The sequence below is a fragment of the Lotus japonicus genome, chromosome 4 (assembly GCF_012489685.1).
Source record: "Lotus japonicus ecotype B-129 chromosome 4, LjGifu_v1.2".
In the NCBI taxonomy this organism is placed as follows: Eukaryota; Viridiplantae; Streptophyta; class Magnoliopsida; order Fabales; family Fabaceae; genus Lotus; species Lotus japonicus.
This window is the reverse complement of record NC_080044.1, coordinates 22,168,030-22,188,102: the sequence shown is the minus strand read 5'-3', so window position 1 is coordinate 22,188,102 and position 20,073 is coordinate 22,168,030.

Here is a 20,073-nt window from a genome sequence, read left to right as displayed (position 1 = left end):
AACGTTTTCAGTACAAAACTACCACCTTAAAGATTTTAACAAATCTTTTCGAGAACTAAGTGCAAAAGATAAGAGATAGAAAAGCACACAAGGATTTTATCCTGGTTCACTTGATAAATCACTCAAGCTACTCCAGTCCACCCGTTAAGGTGATTTCTTCCTTCTTAGAATGAAGGCAATCCACTAATCAGGTAAGAGTTACAACTGCACTTGAAACCTACAAGTGACTAACAATTACACTGACTTAGCTCACACTAAGATTCACTCTCTTAGTCTTCTCTAGGATCCGATCAACCTTGATCTCCTAAAGGAACTAAACAAACTGTTTATCAAGGAAATGTTTACAAGAGATTTGCTTCTAAAAAGCTGATAGTAAACACAATGAATTTCAGATGAAAGAAGGCTTAGAAATTTTGAATATCTTGCGCGTGTGTTGCTTCTTGTATTCTTGTCTTGGCCGCTTCTTTCAATCTTCAGCCTCTATATATACTCCAAGGATTAGGGTTGAGCGTTGCATGGGAAAATGCTACCGTTGGAGGGCAGTTCTGGAAAATCCAGCTTCTGCTGTGGCTGAGAACGTTAGGTAGGTCGTCAGGAAGGTACACTTGCTTTTGTACTTGGATAGCGACTTGACCTTTTAACCTAGGAGACTTCTGATCAGGGGGAATACTTCATATTGAACTTGTGAAGCCGGTTGATCAGAGTCAGAGGGAAAGCACAGATCCTCTGACCATTGTATCTTCTGATTCTGAACTCAGAGGGAAGAACATGGCCTTCAGAGTTTCTTGCTTCTGACTTCAGAGTTTCCACTATTCAGCTTCTGGATCTTCAGAGTCTTCTACACCATCAGAACATCTGAACCTTCAGTGTTCTTGGTTGTCAGAACTTCTGGATCATCAGAGCTTCTAGCGACTAAGTCCTCATCAGAGTTTGTATAGCTTCAGATCTTCTGAAGCTTTTCCACTGTTCATACTTGAACATGGTGAATGCGAAAGCGTTGCTTGGGTTACCCTTTATACACAGTGCTTCTGATTTGTGTGAGATTGAGTCAAGGTCAGAGCCTGTAAATAGCACACTCAGAAAAACACGTTAGAGTACCACAATTGTTCATATCATAAGGTTAACTTGTAATCATCAAAACATAGAGTTGTACTACTAGATCAAAACTTGATCTTACAATCTCCCCCTTTTTGATGATGACAAAACTAAGATTTTTGATGAACAATTCTTAAACAATAAAACTGAATTCACTCAGAGTTATAGAGATATAGAATAAAGACTTATCCTGATGTGAATAGTTTATCTTGCTCATTCTGAATTCAAGTCACTGCTTGATTCTGAGCTTAGCTCCCCCTGAATCTAATACTTGAAGAAAACGTTAGTAAAGTCTAGATTCTGAGCTAAAACATATAAGAGTTCAGAGTGAAAAACTTATGACATAGATGAAAAACGAATAATCAGAGCGCATAAGTGATCAGAGTCATAGACAGGGTATCAGAGTCTTGGGTATCAGAGTCAACTTAGAATCACTTCAGAAGAAGTGAAATGTATTCCTTGTATTTGCCCAGTGACACATCTATGGTCATGAAGGTGGAACTCTTAAAATCTTCCAAAAGAAAAATAAATCACACTAACACATCTTACACATCAAAAACTGGGTGTACTCCCCCTTTTTGTCATAAGCAAAAAGCTTGGGGTGTGAAAAAACTTAGCTTGAAGTACAAGGTACTCCCCCTTAGAGAAGGTCTAAGTTTAAAAGAAAATGTAAATGATGTAAGAATCAGAGGTAGGCGAAAAATAAATAGAAGAGTTAATGCAAGGGATGAACGTTTACCACCGGTCAAGTGAGTAAATAGAAGGGTCAGTTACCAAGAACTTAACCTCGAGAAACTGTAAGAGCATTAACTTTCAGAGAGAAAGTGAAGCCTATATAAAGCGTTGGAGAGAAAGGTAAGCTTCACACCTCGAATAATTTTCAGTAAGAAAAATGGCATCATACAGAATGGCATTAGAAGAGCTCAGAAGGAAGGCTTTTGAGGAAGATATGTTCCTCAATATTAGGCATCCCGATGGTACAAAGACCATACAAGAGCTGACGAAGACACTGCTGGAAGAAGATCTTGGTCCAGAGATGGAGAAGGATCTGAAGGAGTTCCTCTGCTTCGTGGAAGAGATTCAGGAGCTTTGCCGGCGGGAGCTGAATCTGCTGGAAGAGAAGGAGACTGTGGAAAAGAGACTTAAGACGACAGAAGATAGTCTAGAGAGAGATGAGCTGAGCATCAAACTCGGCAACATAGAGTATACACTGGATCGTCTGGAGAAGGAAAGAGTGGAGCAGCGCCAAGAATGCAGAAGAATGAGGAAGGATCCTCCATTCTAGATATAGGGAATAGTGTATGATGAAAAGAATTATGATGTAAACATAGAACAATTATGAATAAAACAGGTTTTGCAAACATATGTGACACAAATATATATAGATATATGCATATAGAATCACAAATGAACAAATTAAAATAAGTAAATAAACAGAGTTTAAATAAAACAACGTTAAATAAAAAGAAAAGGAAGAAAAGGAAGAGATCCTAAAAACTAAGGTTTGTCAGTACGGCGCAGAAGTTCCATCATCATTTGCTTCATCTCAATCAGCATGGATTCATGAGTGTCAAGACGGTGTTCTATGATGTCGAGTCTGGATGAGCTTGTCTGAGTAGAGCTGGAAGGAACGTTCTGAGCAGCTTGAGGTTCTGGAATGGAAGCAGAAGCAGCAGGAGTAAACAGAACTGGTGCAAGTCGCTCTGCCTCAGCCTCAGCTTCAAGACGTTCGGCCTCAAGTCTGGCTTGTTCAGCCTGAGCTGCTGCTTGACGGGCAGCTTCTTCTTCTTGTTCTTTCTGTCTCTTGGCTTCTTCAATGGCTTCAAGAAGCTTGGTTCTCTGTTCGAGTTCATGAAGAGCCACCCTCCTAGCAAACCTTTGCTTTGCAGCCTCAATGCTCTGACTTCCCTCTGCATGCAGGAGCTGCAGCATAACGGGAAACTGAGCCACCAGCCAAGTGCTCAAATTGTTCCACTCATCAGCCACATTTTCAGCATTCTCACTGAGGTCAGTCTGACCGTGCACATTGCGGAGCCTCAAGGAGGCTTCATGATTGAAAATATTGATGCACTCAGAGAGAGATGTGGGTTGAAGGTGAGTATAGGGAATGATGGAGAGGTTGGGTGCAGGAGAGGCTGGGTGATTGCTGCTATGAGCTTCAGAGGCACCTTGTGGAGAACCAATGTTAATTATGGGAGCATTGGGTTCAGAGGTTCCACGGTGAGGGTCTGAAGTTTCAACCAGAGGGTGAGGTGATCTAACCGAGGATTGGTTAGACACTGATTGTTCAGGTTCAGGGTCTGGTTGAATTGGCTCTTGTTGGTTAGGGACAGGGTGAGCTTGTTGGACTAAGGGGTCTGCCTCTTGGATAGGATTGGCCAAGATAGGTTCATCTGGGTCAACTAGACGTTCAGGTCTAGGGCCAGGATATTGCCTAGGGCTTGGACATGTAAGGTAATATTCTTCCAAGGCAGATACCTTCTCTTTCCTAACCTCCATGAATTTTCTAAGTGATTCAGAGGTATTGGAGGGAGGAGAGTCAATGACATTGATGGGGAAGGATACAGGTGTGAAGGCGGATGAAGAGTCTGTATCCGTGGTTCTGGCGGCAGGACGTGCTGATGCTCTAGGAGCAGAGTGATCAGACGTTCTGGGTTGTGGTTCTGTTTGGTTGGGTTCTGGTTGGTTTTGGATATGTGGTTCAGAAAGAGATGGGTCATATGGAATGGTAAGGAGAGAGGTTGGATCTTCTGACCTAGAGGGTTGGTTCTGAAGCAAATTCCAGAGAGGTGCTTCAGTAGGAGAAGGTTGAAAGAAGGAAGATCTTGGGGAATGTGGTGGAGAGGTGGTTTGTGCGGCTGGTTGGGTTTCAGGAATAGGAGTGAGGGGATTTGAAGAGTGTTGGAGTAAGGCAGAAATCGGGAGTGCATCAAATAAATTCAAATCATCATCAGAGGTAAGTGCAGGCTTACTTGTATGTGCTGATGATCGAGTCACTCTGGCAGGAGCTTCAGTCCTTCTGACCTCTGCAGCAGCTGGTTCCACCCGAGTAGGCTTCACCACAATTCTGACCTTCTTCTGCTTCTTCTTTGGAGGACCATCCTCACTATCATCACCATCATCATCAGCAGGCTTGCTCTTCGGTTTCTTGACCAGAGGGACATCAGATTCCTCTGAGGATTCTTCCAGAACCATCTTCCTCTTGGTTTTCTTCTTTGGAGGAGAAGAATACTCTGGAGCTGGTGGCAGTCTGCTGAAGAATTCATCAAGATCAATCTCGAATCCTTGAGCTCTGAGGTCTTCAACATAGCATCTGATGGCTTCAGGATTGTCTGCTTGAGTCCACAGTGGGTAGTCATTCAGAGGCATTCTTCTTCCTCTGATTTCAGAAGATGTGTCTTCACGAGCAGGAGCAATCTTCTTCTGGATTAAACCCATCTTCTTCAGAGAGTTTGCAGTGAAGACATCACTGACAATTGTGCTCAAATCCTCTGTGCAACCAGCATTGATCAGATCTTGAATGAGGCCACTCTCAATGAAGAGATCAGACAGCAGTCTCCCAAAGGGGATATACTTGATTGCTGACTTGATGGAGGCAGTAGTCCTAGACTTCCGGATACACTCCTTCAAGTAGGAGAACAGGAAGTAGGGAAGGCAGATCTTCCTCTTGTCTTGAATGAAGAACAACATCGCCTTCTGGTTGAAGTTGATGTAGTCTGGGGAACTGCCCTTCGGTCTCTGGTTGATGCAGTTGAGCAGGATCTTGTGCCAGATCCTGAGTTTGGGGTGAAGGTCCATCACCTTGTAACTCGTCTTGCCCGGTTTGAAGGTGGTGTACAGGGCCTGGTTGGTTTTGTCTTTGGTGCTGGGTTTCAGCTTCGACTCAGTGAAATGGAATTGAAACCCATAAGCAGTGTCTGCACCTAGCAAATTCACGAATGACTTCTCCGTGATGATGATCTTCCTACCCAGTATGTAAGAGACCACCTGAGTGTCATCACAGTCGGCGTGCTTCCAGAATTCCTTTACCAGCTTCTCATACACCGGTCCTCGAAGTCGATTGAAGTAGTTTCCCCAACCTTGAGCTTGGACTTCAGGACGAAGATCAAACCCATTTGCAGCCAAGTTGTCGAGGTTGAATCTCCATTCTGCCAGGACTTGGAGTTCCTCAGGAGGAAATACACAGTGAACGGCACAGCCCCGTTCTGCAATAGGAACAATCTCCTCTTGAGCTTGAGCTTGTTCTTGTGCTGGGTTCTCAGAGCCACTTTGACCCGTTGCCAAACCGACTACCATATGAGGGAACTGAGGTGCATCTGCAGTAGATCTTCTGGTTTGTCTCACCATTTTGAAGAGGTTGAAGGTTTGAGGTAGAAGATGAAGTTTGAAGGATGAAGAGAGATCGAGAGAGAAATTGAGAAGGAGGCGGTTTTGAAAAGCAGAGAGTGCGAGAGTGAAAACCGGAAGTGAGAGAGAACGTGTGTGTATAGTGGGTTTTATCAAATAACCGTTGTTAATTCAAAAAGCACTTTAAGATCAACGGTTGAAAATTAAAGATAGATAGTAACAGTAAAATACACCATCACACACAGGAGATAAGCATATCTACACGCAATCATAACAGACTGTCACACGGGCACAAGGAACTATGCATCAGAAATTCTGACGCACGTGTTGTTGTCTCAGCGTCAGAGTCAGTACCAGTGGGCACACACACTCTGATTGAGTTACCTTCTGGACTAGACATCTTCTGATCAAGAAGTATCATAGTCAGAGGTTCTGATCCATCTTCACTCTGGACAAAAGTCCATGCTTAGATTTTTCAGAATAAAATTAAATCTATCTTCAGCTAAGGGCTTTGTAAAGATATCTGCCCATTGATGGTCAGTATCAACAAACTTCAGAAGAAGTACGCCCTTCTGTACATAATCTCTAATAAAATGATACTTTACCTCAATGTGCTTTGCCCTTGAATGCAAGATAGGATTCTTACTCAATGAAATTGCAGCAGTGTTATCACAATAGATTGGGATATTGCTCTCAAGGATCTGATAATCCTCCAGCTGATGTTTCATCCAGAGCATCTGAGTGCTGCATATTGTTGCTGAGATATATTCTGCCTCTGCAGTTGATAGTGCAATGGTTGATTGCCTCTTGCTTGCCCATGAGACTAGATTGCTTCCCAGAAATTGACAATTTCCAGAGGTACTTTTTCTCTCTGTTCTATCTCCAGCATAATCAGCATCACAATAACCTGAAAGCTTATACTCTGATGTTTTCTTATACATCAAGCCAAGGTTAGTGGTGCCTTTCAGATACCTTAGGATCCTCTTAACAGCAGTTAAGTGGGTTTCCCTTGGATCTGATTGGAAACGAGCACATAAATGAACACTAAATAATATGTCTGGCCTAGATGCAGTTAAGTATAGAAGTGAACCTATCATGCCACGATAGAGCTTCTGACATACTTTACCACTTATATCTTCTTTTTCCAGAATGCATGTTGGATGCATTGGAGTCTTGGCCACTGTAGATTCCAGCATATTGAACTTCTTCAGAAGTTCTTTAGTGTACTTGCTCTGATGGATATATGTTCCTTCTGGTGTTTGATCAACTTGTATTCCCAGAAAGTACTTTAATTCTCCCATCATACTCATCTCAAATTCAGCCTGCATCATCTCAGAAAATTCTTTGCATAGAGATTGATTAGCAGAACCAAATATAATATCATCAACATAAATTTGCACAATTAAGATATCATCTTTATAAGTCTTGCAAAAGAGAGTTGTATCTACTTTACCCCTTACAAACTCATTCTCCAGAAGGAATGAGCTAAGTCTCTCATACCATGCTCTGGGAGCTTGCTTCAGACCGTAGAGTGATTTCTTCAATTTGAACACATGGTCTGGTTTCTTTTCATCTTCAAAACCTGGGGGTTGATGAACATAGACTTCCTCTGAGATATAACCATTTAGGAAGGCACTCTTTACGTCCATCTGATGTAGAACTATGTTGTGATTTACTGAGAAAGAAATCAATAGTCTGATTGCCTCCAGTCTTGCTACTGGAGCAAATGTTTCAGTGTAGTCTATTCCTTCCTGCTGGCTGTAGCCTTGAGCAACTAGCCTTGCCTTGTTTCTGACTACATCTCCTTTCTCATTCAGCTTGTTTCTGAATACCCATTTTGTTCCAATAACATGAACATTCTCAGGCTTCTTCACTAAGCTCCAAACATCGTTCTTGGAAAATTGATTCAGTTCTTCTTCCATGGCCAGAATCCAATCCTTGTCCTGAAGAGCTTCATCTATGGACTTGGGTTCAATTAAGGACACCAATCCTTTCAGGCTCAGCAAGGTCTCTTCAGAGGGTCTGAAGGCAGATCTGGTTCTGACTGGTTCATCTTTGTTGCCCAGAATCAATTCCTTAGGATGAGCTGCAGTGATTCTGCTCTTCTTCAGAGTTTGTGAGTTAGAGGGACCAGCTTCTTCCTCTGGTTCATCTTCCTCTGGCTCAACTTCCTCTGGAGCTTTGCCTTTGTCAGAAACATTAATGCTTAAATCTGCAAACTTTTCAACTAGCTTTGACTGTTCAGAGTCAAGCTTATCATCAAATCTAACATGAATAGATTCTTCAATAGTCTTAGCATCAGTATTATAAAATCTAAAACCTTTAGATCTATCAGAATAACCAAGTAATAGACACTTAGAAGACTTAGCATCAAATTTATGCAATCTATCCTTAGTATTGAGAACATAACAAACACAGCCAAAAGGATGAAAATAAGAAATGTTGGGTTTTATGTTCTTCCACAATTCATAAGGAGTCTTATTCAGAATTGGTCTCACAGAGATTCTATTCTGAATGTAACATGCTGTATTTACTGCCTCTGCCCAAAAGTGCTTAGCCATGCCAGTTTCTTGGAGCATGGTTCTAGCCATCTCCTGAAGAGTTCTGTTCTTCCTCTCAACAACACCATTTTGTTGAGGAGTTCTGGGACAAGAGAAATCATGTGCAATTCCATAGGAATCAAACAGACTCTCAAACTTGTCATTCTCAAACTCTCCACCATGGTCACTTCTGACACGCACAATTCTACAAGCCTTCTCGTTTTGCACTTGAGCAATGAAGGTAGAGAACACAGCATGAGACTCATCCTTGCGGGTTAGGAACTTTACCCATGTCCAGCGGCTATAGTCATCAACGATAACCATCCCATATCTCTTGCCACCTATAGACTCAGTTTTCACTGGTCCAAACAGGTCGATATGCAGAAGTTCTAACGGCCTTGAGGTTGAGACAACATTCTTTGCCTTGAAAGGGACTTTTGTGAATTTGCCTTTCTGACATGCTTCACAAAGAGCGTCTGAAGCGAACTTCAGATTGGGTAAGCCCCTGACAAGGTTTTGCTTGCTCAGCTGAGAAATCTTTCTCATACTGGCATGCCCTAACCGTCTATGCCATACCCACTGCTCTTCATTAACAGACAGAAGGCACTTCACATTCTGAGCCTCCAACTCAGATAATCTGATCTTATAAATGTTGTTCTTCCTCTTGCTGTTAAACAGAACAGAGCCATCGATCTGACTTACAGCTCGGCAGGACTTTTGATTGAATATAACATCATAACCCTTGTCAGCTAATTGACTTATAGACAATAAGTTATGTGTTAAACCGTCTACCAATAAAACATTATCAATGCATGGACTACTATCTACACAAATAGTACCAGTACCAATAATTTTACCCTTTTCATTTCCTCCGAAGCCAACTTCGCCTCCAGGCTTAAGTTTCAGCTCTCGGAACATACGCTTTTCTCCCGTCATGTGACGCGAGCATCCACTGTCCAGATACCATGATTGGTGTTTCAGTGGAGCTATCAAGGATATCTGCAACATAGATAATCTTGTCCTTAGGTACCCACTTTCTGGGTCCTCTTTTGTTAGTTACCCCAGAGGTTCTGATCACCTTGGGTGTCTCAACATAATATTTTAAAGGAATATTTGCATGATATTTAGTCATAGAGAAAGATCCCTTTTTAAGAGGGTTTTTAGCAACTTTAGCAGGTACAGGATCAGGCAATATAGTACCAGAGGGAACAAAGCATTCATACAAGGATTTAGCTTTAGACACAGAAGGCTCATTTCTAATTGGTTTAGAATAGCCAATGCCATGCATTCCATTTCTGCTTACGCCATAGATCATTGAAGCCATTAAGCTTCTATCTACGCTTTTAGCCAGGAATCTTTGAAAAGATTTTTCATACTTAGATTCATGCTTACTATCAGAGGCATCGCAGGCAATAACTTCTTCTAACTTAGCAATTTGATTCTTAAGCACAGAGTTAGAATTAACTAAAGCATGGTTATCATTTTTCAAATCAGATATGATTTTCTCATGTTCAGAAGGAGTCTTGGAAACAGTAGATAAGTTCTTTTTCAACTTTTTATGCTTAGACAATAAAGAGTTATACTTATCCATGATATCAGACAAAGCATGTTTCAGTTCAGAGGTAGAGAAAGAAGCAAATACCTCATTTTCATCGTCTGAGTTAGGATCTCCTTCTGATTCTGAGTCAGAGTCAACAGCTTCCTTTGACTCTGCTTCCTTGTCTTTGACAATTGCCATAAGTCCTTGGACTTCACCATCAGAGTCAACATCCTCTGACTCTGATTCATCAAATGTCACCATCAGACTCTTCTTGGTCTTGAAGTGCTTCTTTGGCTTTTTGTCCTTCTTCAATTTTGGACAGTCACTTTTGTAGTGCCCTGATTCTTTGCACTCAAAGCAAGTGACTTCCTTGATTGATGACTTCTTCTGACCTGAGGATTCAGACTTTCCTCTTGCCTTTCCAGAGCCTTTGAACTTGCTCTGCCTGTGCTTCCAGATGCGGTTGAGTCTCTTGGAGATCAGAGTCAGCTCATCTTCATCAGAATCTTCTGATGCTTCTTCAGATTCTTCTTCTTCAGCTTGAAGAGCCTTTGACTTCTCAACCTTAGCCTTTTCAGATTTGGATTTCAAGGCTATGGACTTTTTCCTGAGATCTTGCATCTCTGAGCGCTTCAGCTCATGGCATTTCAAAATGCTGATGAGTTCTTCTAAACTCATATTCTCAACGTCTCTCGTGAGCTCTATTGAAGTCACCAAAGGCATCCAACTTTCAGGAAGACACCTGATGACCCTTATGACATGATCTTTTGTTGTGTAGCTCTTGTTGAGAGGACGTATGCCAGCTACAAGCAGTTGAAATCTGGAGAACATTTCTTCAATGGACTCATTTGGCTCCATGATGAAGGATTCATACTTTTGGATCAAAGACAATGCCTTTGATTCTTTGACTTTCTTGTTTCCTTCATGAGACATCTTCAGAGAATCAAAAGTGCCTTTAGCAAACTCACGATCTGTAATCTTCTGGTACTCCTCATAGGAAATAGCACTTAGAAGAATTGCTCTTGCTTTGTGATGTTGTGAGTACAGCTTCTTTTGATCTGCAGTCATCTCTGACCTTGGGATCTTCTTGCCATCTGCATCAACTGGACGCTCATAGCCATCCACAATAATATCCCAGAGATCTGCATCGAAACCCAGAAAGAAGCTTTCCAGTCTATCTTTCCAATATTCGAACCTTTGACCATCGAACATAGGAGGCTTTGCATTGTAACCATCTCTTTGAGTTTCACTGGTGGTGGCAGCCATTGTTTTTCACACCGGCCCGGATCACTGAACACTGTTAGGTGTGGTAATCAGAACTTGCGCTCTGATACCAATTGAAGGTATGAAAAACGGTAGAAAGGGGGGGGTTTGAATAACGTTTTCAGTACAAAACTACCACCTTAAAGATTTTAACAAATCTTTTCGAGAACTAAGTGCAAAAGATAAGAGATAGAAAAGCACACAAGGATTTTATCCTGGTTCACTTGATAAATCACTCAAGCTACTCCAGTCCACCCGTTAAGGTGATTTCTTCCTTCTTAGAATGAAGGCAATCCACTAATCAGGTAAGAGTTACAACTGCACTTGAAACCTACAAGTGACTAACAATTACACTGACTTAGCTCACACTAAGATTCACTCTCTTAGTCTTCTCTAGGATCCGATCAACCTTGATCTCCTAAAGGAACTAAACAAACTGTTTATCAAGGAAATGTTTACAAGAGATTTGCTTCTAAAAAGCTGATAGTAAACACAATGAATTTCAGATGAAAGAAGGCTTAGAATATTTTGAATATCTTGCGCGTGTGTTGCTTCTTGTATTCTTGTCTTGGCCGCTTCTTTCAATCTTCAGCCTCTATATATACTCCAAGGATTAGGGTTGAGCGTTGCATGGGAAATGCTACCGTTGGAGGGCAGTTCTGGAAAATCCAGCTTCTGCTGTGGCTGAGAACGTTAGGTAGGTCGTCAGGAAGGTACACTTGCTTTTGTACTTGGATAGCGACTTGACCTTTTAACCTAGGAGACTTCTGATCAGGGGAATACTTCATATTGGAACTTGTGAAGCCGGTTGATCAGAGTCAGAGGGAAAGCACAGATCCTCTGACCATTGTATCTTCTGATTCTGAACTCAGAGGGAAGAACATGGCCTTCAGAGTTTCTTGCTTCTGGACTTCAGAGTTTCCACTATTCAGCTTCTGGATCTTCAGAGTCTTCTACACCATCAGAACATCTGAACCTTCAGTGTTTCTTGGTTGTCAGAACTTCTGGATCATCAGAGCTTCTAGCGACTAAGTCCTCATCAGAGTTTGTATAGCTTCAGATCTTCTGAAGCTTTTCCACTGTTCATACTGAACATGGTGAATGCGAAAGCGTTGCTTGGGTTACCCTTTATACACAGTGCTTCTGATTTGTGTGAGATTGAGTCAAGGTCAGAGCCTGTAAATAGCACACTCAGAAAAACACGTTAGAGTACCACAATTGTTCATATCAAAAGGTTAACTTGTAATCATCAAAACATAGAGTTGTACTACTAGATCAAAACTTGATCTTACAGACTAAGTTGACATACTCAACACTGCCCTCTCTGTCCACCCTAATGCGCTCCTGCACTGGCCTCTCGGGCTCGGGGCCCGGAACGAGATCCGCGACGACAGCAGCAGCAGTAGATGGACTAGACTCCGTCGAAGCCCCACCAACTGGCACCTCCTCAGAGAGATCCTCATCATCCGAAGGGGATGGTGGCGGTGGAGGTACTCCTAAGCCGGGTCCACAGTGTACTCCTGGAGGCAGGTTGAAGCTCACTATGTGCCTCCTCATCACCCCTTCCGTCAAGCGTCCGAATCGGTCGACACGGTCCTCCATGACCCGACCGGTGTAGGTCGCACGGTGGCCCTCGGGATCGACCACCCATGCACCTGGGTCGTCTTGATCAAGCATCTCGTACCTGGTCCCCCCCGATGGGCTGACCATGGTAAACCAATCCCCCATACTCATCTGACAAATGGCGTAGTCCGCCCAAACACACACAGCAGACGCGAGGGTCAACTCCAAAGAATTATATAATTAATAAAACCAGATATAATATAGGGTAATAAATATTTGCCTCTCAGGCTTATAATTTTTGGGATAGCTTCCTAGGGTTGCATGTATCACAATGAATATGAAGAACCATAAAAACAAGTAGCATGCCTCAAGAATAGGATAAACAGTTACCAATCACACTCAGCAACTAAGTCAGCATGTATGTTGCATGAAATGCAATGCTGGGTAACAAAATGCATTCCGGAAGAAGGATGGACATCAACGAGGCGGCCCTAACACCAGCCACGGTGGGTACCTTCCTGCTCGCGTGTCTCTTACACCACACAAAAGTAGTCAGATCAGCAGTGAACCCGTAGGTCTGCCATTCCGTCTGCTACTGAGGACCACCGTAGTGTCCTAAATATGGAAATCCGGGTCTTATGACCATTTTGGAATCCACCGAGGTCCGGTATCACGCCGTGTATTAACCTCAAAATGAGTGCATGAATGCAAGTGATTAGCCAAACAACGTCTCCGACCTCACTCGACACGTCGTCACGTGTTCTAGCTAACTTATTGTCTCTAAAAAGCCTACCCTAAGGCAAACGTCGATTTTGCGACAAAATGAATTAATCAAAAGAAGAAGAATGTACTTTGGAACTCATGGTTCCCGGCTAAACTTTAGATAGCCAATCAATAAACTGCTCATCGAGCGAAAAGGTACCGAAGTACTTGGAAACTTATAGTTCCCGGCTAAACTTTAGATAGCCAAACAATAACCTGCTCATCGAGCGAAAAGGTACCGAAGTACTTGGAAACTTATAGTTCCTCAAAACTTGGACTCGACGACGCTTCTCGTATTTCCCAAACCAATATTCGGCTCTAAGCTCTTATCTAAGATTATTATTATTGTTCAAAGTATTTAGAAGTTGATTAATGTCTTATGAGTTTTCCGTGATGAAATAGTTTTCATTTTAATCTTATAATACTTCCTAAGAGTTCTCAGAGATCCCATAATCTCAAATAATTCCCTGAGAAGGTCTCGATCCATTAAAACATAACAAGGTCCGAACTCCGTTCGTCCTTTAAAACTCTCTCCAAAATCTCATAAAAATTCGGCATGACTTGCCCGCAATCCTCACTCCTCAGAATCTCAGGTGCACGTGGAATAGCATAAATAAAACAGCTCAGTCAAAAGCATAACAGCATATTCCAACACATCCTAAGTTAACCATGTAGCACATAGCATGTGAATCATTTAGCACACAATATCATGGCATCAAGTACTCAACAAGTTCGGCCAAAGCCTCAGAAAACAATTCAGACATTTAGCAATTAAGTGCGTAACACATAAATCAAGTCGAACTTGTCGACACCTAAAGCATTATCTAGTAATTCAGAGAGTAGCCCTCACCGGTGGGTCTTCCAGCTTCCTCCTCGAAATGTTCTTCAAGCTCTTCTCCTTGTTTTCTGGGAATCTCCTCAAACGAACCTTAAGCAAAACTCACAGAAATCAACACCAAAAGTCAGAAACTCAGCAATCAAAGAGTCCTAGGGTTACACGGTACACTACTACCTCCGTGGTACGACAATCTAACGCGTTAAGACAAGTTTTCGAAAAAGTCGGATTTCCTCCCCCCCTTGGTATAGCTCTCGGCCACTTTCCTTAATTGGGAGGGTCGATTTTTCTTCGATCAAACTTGGTTCCTAGGTTAACATAAGCCGTAACTAAGACGGTTCTAGGCTCGGAAAAATTTTCGGATCGAAAACTGATATAGGGGTAGTTTGGTCATTATTTTTAGCTCAGAATTTCAAAATTGGATTTTTGAAAAACAAATTGGATGGGGACGTCCACAACGACGTTTATGACGACAAATCCTACTAGCACTAAGCCAAGTCGATAGATTAGAGCGTAAAGGTTGCGACTTTGCCGAAAAATGGGTATTTAGGGTAGAAATTGATCCCGGCGGCATTTCGTCGACATTTGACAAAATCTAATCCGCAGAACACGCTCAGGAGCATGCAGGGAAGAAGTTTAGACGCTGAAATCAGCTGATTTGAACAGTTTTTCAAAAACCTCAAAATTTTGAACTCAGAAAGTCGCAGGAGAAATGGACAGAAACGACGATTCGAAGGAGAGTATAGATTACCTACCTCGAGGTCTTCGATTAGTGACGATCGGTGAAGCAAACGGGCAAGAAACGACGAAGATCCGGATCTCTCTCTCTCTCTAGGAACTCGCGGTTTTGGGGGAGGGGAAAATGGGTTTTTTTTTTGCAAAAAAATCTAATTTTCGAGCTATTTATAGGTTTTGGAAAAAACGGAAAAATGATTTTTTTGCGATTCCGATTTTTCCTGCGCGTTCCTCTGCGCATTCTAAGATAGGTTCTGGCGACAGAATTCCAGAACTCAAAACAGGATTCTTGGAATTAAACCAAAAGATCCAAGATCGGCATAAGTCGGTGTAAGTCGGATTATCCCGAAAAACTACTTTTTGCAGTGATCGTCGGATGAGAAAACTTCCTTCTGAAGAAAGATTAGGAATGATGAGAGAAATAGGAGAACGCGGGTGGAATCTTCTTTTGCAGCTCCGAATAGAAAAAGTCTTCATCGTCTGTCGATCTTAGGTTTTCTCGAACTATCAGGGATTCCGTTTCGGCAAACTTCCGAGAATTGGAATTTGACGTTCGTACTTTCCAGGATTTCGCATCGAAATGATTGTTTAAGGACGGAAAAGAGAAGTTCTAACATTTCTCTGAGGATTTTTGGAATTAGTTTCCATCGTGTCCTAAAGCGTAAATTAACTATTCACTAATACCTTTGACCTAGGACTAAGCGTATGTTAGTCGTGCTATAACTCTTATCGATTTTTTTTCGATACATTCTTGGACTTTTCCTGAACCTTTTTCCTCCCCAAATTTATCTTAATCAAATAACTCTTTTATTTTATTCACTTATTCAAAGCGTTAAAACTTGGGCCTTACACCAACAGCACAACCACAATAGCTGCTCCAACAGCACAACAACAAACGCTGCTCCAACAGCACCACAACATCTACATACTCGAAGCCCCTCAACTTTCTCAATGCTGGGATCCGACGACACTTCTCGTTTTCCAAAACTATGATTTGCATCCAAAGCTTCCTTCCGAGATTATTACCATTACTTAAAGATTTAGAGGTTGTTTAATGTCTTATGAGTTTTCTTTACAAAATAATTATCCTTTTAGTCTTATCGCGAATCCTATAAGTTCTCGGGATCTCCTAATCCCCAAATGACTCCAGAGAATGTCTCGATCCATAACAACACCACAACAAGGCCCGAATCTCATTCGTCCTTTCAAGCTTTCTCAAAACTCTCAAAATAAAATCGGCATGACCTGCCCGCTTTTCTCACCGTTCAGAAACTCAGATTATAGTGCAAAAGCAGAATTAACTCATTATAATCAATCAACATGTCATATGTCAATATCTTAAGCAATAACCACATAGCACCTAGCATATAAGGCATGCACCACACATCCTAAATTACCCAATTAGCACTTAGCATGTCATTCACTCATCAAAAACATTCAGTAGATGCATTATCTACATTGTCAGCCGAAGCCTCAGAAAACATTTTCCAATCACACACAATTCCAGTGCATAAACAGTAAACAATGTCGAAACATCGACCCTAAGCATTAACTAGAGATTCAGTGAGAAGCCCTCACCTGTAGATTCTCCAGGACGATCTCCTAACACTTGTTCACAATCAAAGGCTTGCTCCTCTGGGAATTCCTCAAAATCACCTTTAGAGCAAAACCACAGAAATACTATCAGAATCTATCGAAAACTAAGTTATCGATACTTACTAAGGTTACTCGAAGTAATCTATACTCTAAGGTACGATAATCTAGCGCGAAAGACAAGTTTTCGGAAAAGGAAATTTTCCTCCTCCCCCTTTAATAGGTTCGGCCACTTTAGGTAATTAGGAGACTCGATTTTTCTTCGATCAAACTTGGTTCCTATGCTTTCATAAGCCGTAACTAAGGGTATTCTGAACTCGGAAAAATTATCGGATCAAAAACTGTCGCAGGGGTATTTTGGTCATGATTTTTAACTTAGAAATTTCAAAACTGAAATCCCAAAAACCAAATTTTGCAGGGACGTTACTAACGACGTTTATGACAACTAATCCTACTAACACTAAGCTAAGGCGATAGTTTTTAGCCTAAAGGTTGAAGCTTTACCTCAAAAACTCCAAAAATGGGTATTTAAGGCTAAAATTGATTCCGGCGGAATTCCGGCGACATAACGGAAAATCTAATCCGGCAGAAGTGATCTTGGGCACATATAGAAGAGGTTTAGAATCAGAAATGAAAGATTCAGGATAGTTTTGCAAAAACCCATAAACTATCAGCTCAGAAAAGTCTACAGAAAAGCTATGGAAAAAGCGATCAGAGGTAAGGATTAGCGACTATACCTCGAAACCTTGAAGCAGCAACTAACGGATCAACGATCAAGCAAGAAATGAAGAAAATCTTCTCCTCCTCCTCTCCTCTCAAACTCGCGGCCTTGGTGGGTAGAAAATGGTGGAGTTTTGTGATTTCTTCTCACTTGCTTGCTATATATAGAAGATGGCAAATCGCGGGAAAATGAAAGTTTCGCGAATCTGATTTTTCCGGCGTCATTCTCCGTGAATTAATAGATATGTTTTGGAAAAAGAATTCCAAAACCATAAAGAGGTCTCCTTGTATTTTTGGCAACTAATGCATAGTCGGTATAAAACTATTTTACCCGATAAGTTGCTTTTTGCATCGAATGTCGGAATAGAAAACTTCCTTCTGAAGAAAGATTGAAATCATCAAGAGAAATGGGTGTACGCGTGTAGAATATTCATTTGAAGCTCTGAATAGAAAAAGTCTTCATCGTCGAGAAATTCTAGGGTTTTGAAATACCAGGGATTCGGTTTCGGCAAACTTCCGATGATTGGAATCGGACGTTCGTAGATCCTAGAGTTTCGCCTCGAAACGATTGTGATATATGGAAAAAGAGAAGTTCTAACATTTCTCTGAAGATTTTTGGAATTAACTTCCGTCGTGCCTAAGAGTGAAAATTAGCTATATACTAGGGTTTCTGACCTAGGTTTAAGCGTGTAACGATCGTGCTATAACTTTTATCGACTTCAATACGAACCTCAGACTTTTCCTGAACTTTCTCCTTCATAAATTTATTTCATTTGGTAAACTCTTGTTCAGGTTTCCTTTCACGATACATCAAGCCTAATCGTAAATGGAAATCTCTTCCACTTATTCTAAGCTTAAAAAAAAACTTGGGTCTTACATGGATCGATTCGGCGATAGTCATTGGACACGCGCAATGTCCGTATGTTCGACTCTTTTGAGTGAACCGACTTGGCGTTATCATTTGTTGCGTGTGCGAGTCCGTATGTTCAACCCAAGGGGTTGGATCGACTCGACATGCCTAATTGTGGGAGTTGCGTGTGCGAGTCCGTATGTTCAACCCAAGGGGTTGGATCGACTTGACATGCCTAATTGTTGGGCTATCCTGGGGATAAGTCCGGGAAACCGGTAGTTTCCGAGTATGTGATACTCTTTGCTTGTTGAGCAGTTGTGACCATCGGTTTGAGATGAGTCAGATGATCCGGAGATCATCATGAGTTACTATGTTGATGTGAAGAAGTGTCTTTTGTCGCAGAAATCGACTTTACCTTAGGGTAAGCTTTTAGAGACCTTAATTTACCTAGAACACGTGGCGACGTGTCGAGTGAGAGTCGGAGACGTTGTTTGACTAATCATCCTGCATTCATGCATACTGATTTAGTTGTCGAGTGTGATTGTTATTTGTTAATCCTATTTGGAACATGTTAATTGTTATTATTGCTGTTAAGTTCATTATGGAATATGCAACCCTAGGATGTTATCCCTAGCTATAAGCCTAAGTGGCTATTCTCTTATCTATATCTATTGGTGCTATTATTTATGTAATTCTTTGGAGTTGACCCTCGCGTCTTCTGTGTGTGCTTTGGCGGACAAACGCCCTTTGTCAGATGTCTTTGGCGGACTGGTTCACGACGGTTCACCCTTCGGGGGAAACTAGAGTTGGGATGCTGGAACAGGAGCGCATCGCGATAGCGAGCGGAGGACGGAGGATGTACCTAGACTTAGTCGTTCTGGATTCAGATTCGGACGACGATCACGCTAGCATGTAGGATTGAGTGTTAGTGTGAGCTCCTCGAGATGGGATTAGTGTAGGAGTAGAGTCTTAGCTCTGAACATCATTTGTTTCATTCGGGATAGGGTAGTTTCCCACCTATAGCTTTGGTGTGGTTTCGTTACGGGAATCACAGAGAGTTGGTTGGACTTAGGAAGTCTTGCTTCAGGCCGATGGGTCAGCTTATTCTCAGTTTTGAGGGATAGTGTTGCGGACACTTACCTTTAGATTTGGTTTGTACATTTTGCCTTCGGGCGCTACACTTTTCTTTCCGTCACTGGAGGTTACTCGTGACGAGGTTGTTACTTACAGCGGGGGCTGTTTATATATTGTATATTAGCTCTATTACTTTTCGCTTTTGGGTTTTATTTAATTCAGTCTTGTCTTAGTTATTATCGAAAAAAAAAATATTTCACGTTTTTCCGCATTAAGTTTACTTTTGGTTACTAAAGTGACGCCACCGAAATCGGGGTGTTACAATCTAAGAGCACGTGATATTGCGCTAACCAATCCATTCCCAAGATCACATCCAGTTCTTTGAGCCCTAAACAGACGAGGTTCGCAAAGAACTTCCGATCCTCGTAAACCAACGGACATTGCAAGCATGCCGTGCGTGTAACTAGTCGATCAGCGGCAGGGGTTGTCACCACCAGATCGAAGGGTAGGTCAGCAGTCAGTAACCCTAACCTCTCCACACAGTCCTCAGCAATGAATGAGTGCGTGGCACCCGAATCAAATAAAACCATTAGTGATGTCCCAGCAATAAGACACGTACCCTGGATAAGGTCATCAGTAACAGCGGCCTGTTCGCCAGAAATAGCAAAGACACGACCTGGAGCAGATGGTCGTCTCCCTCTGGCGGTATTCAGCACTGGCTCAGCTTTAGCAGCACTCGGGAAATTTCTCTCCACATGTCCTGGTTTTCGGCATCTCCAGCATACAATCTCCTTGCCACACTCATTAGCATAGTGTCCTTTCTCATTGCACTTGTAGCAGGTCACATCTTCCTTTGAAACAGGGGCTGCTCCCCTCACAACATTTGGCACTTGGGCAGCTGGGCGCTGGTAAGGCTTTCTCATTGGCGCCTTGCCCTTATCGAACTTCCCCACTGGTCTCTGTCCATTGAATCTTCCCGGTTGATTCTGTCCCGGGCGTACTGACCCTCCGTTCTCTGGGCGGCGTCTCTGCCTGTTTTCCATAGCCTCGACTTCACGGGCCTTCTCCACTAGCTGTTGGTAGACCCTGATTCCCAAAGGCCTCACAGCCTTCTCAATCTCATTCCTCAACCCTCGCATGAACCTGTTGCATAGGT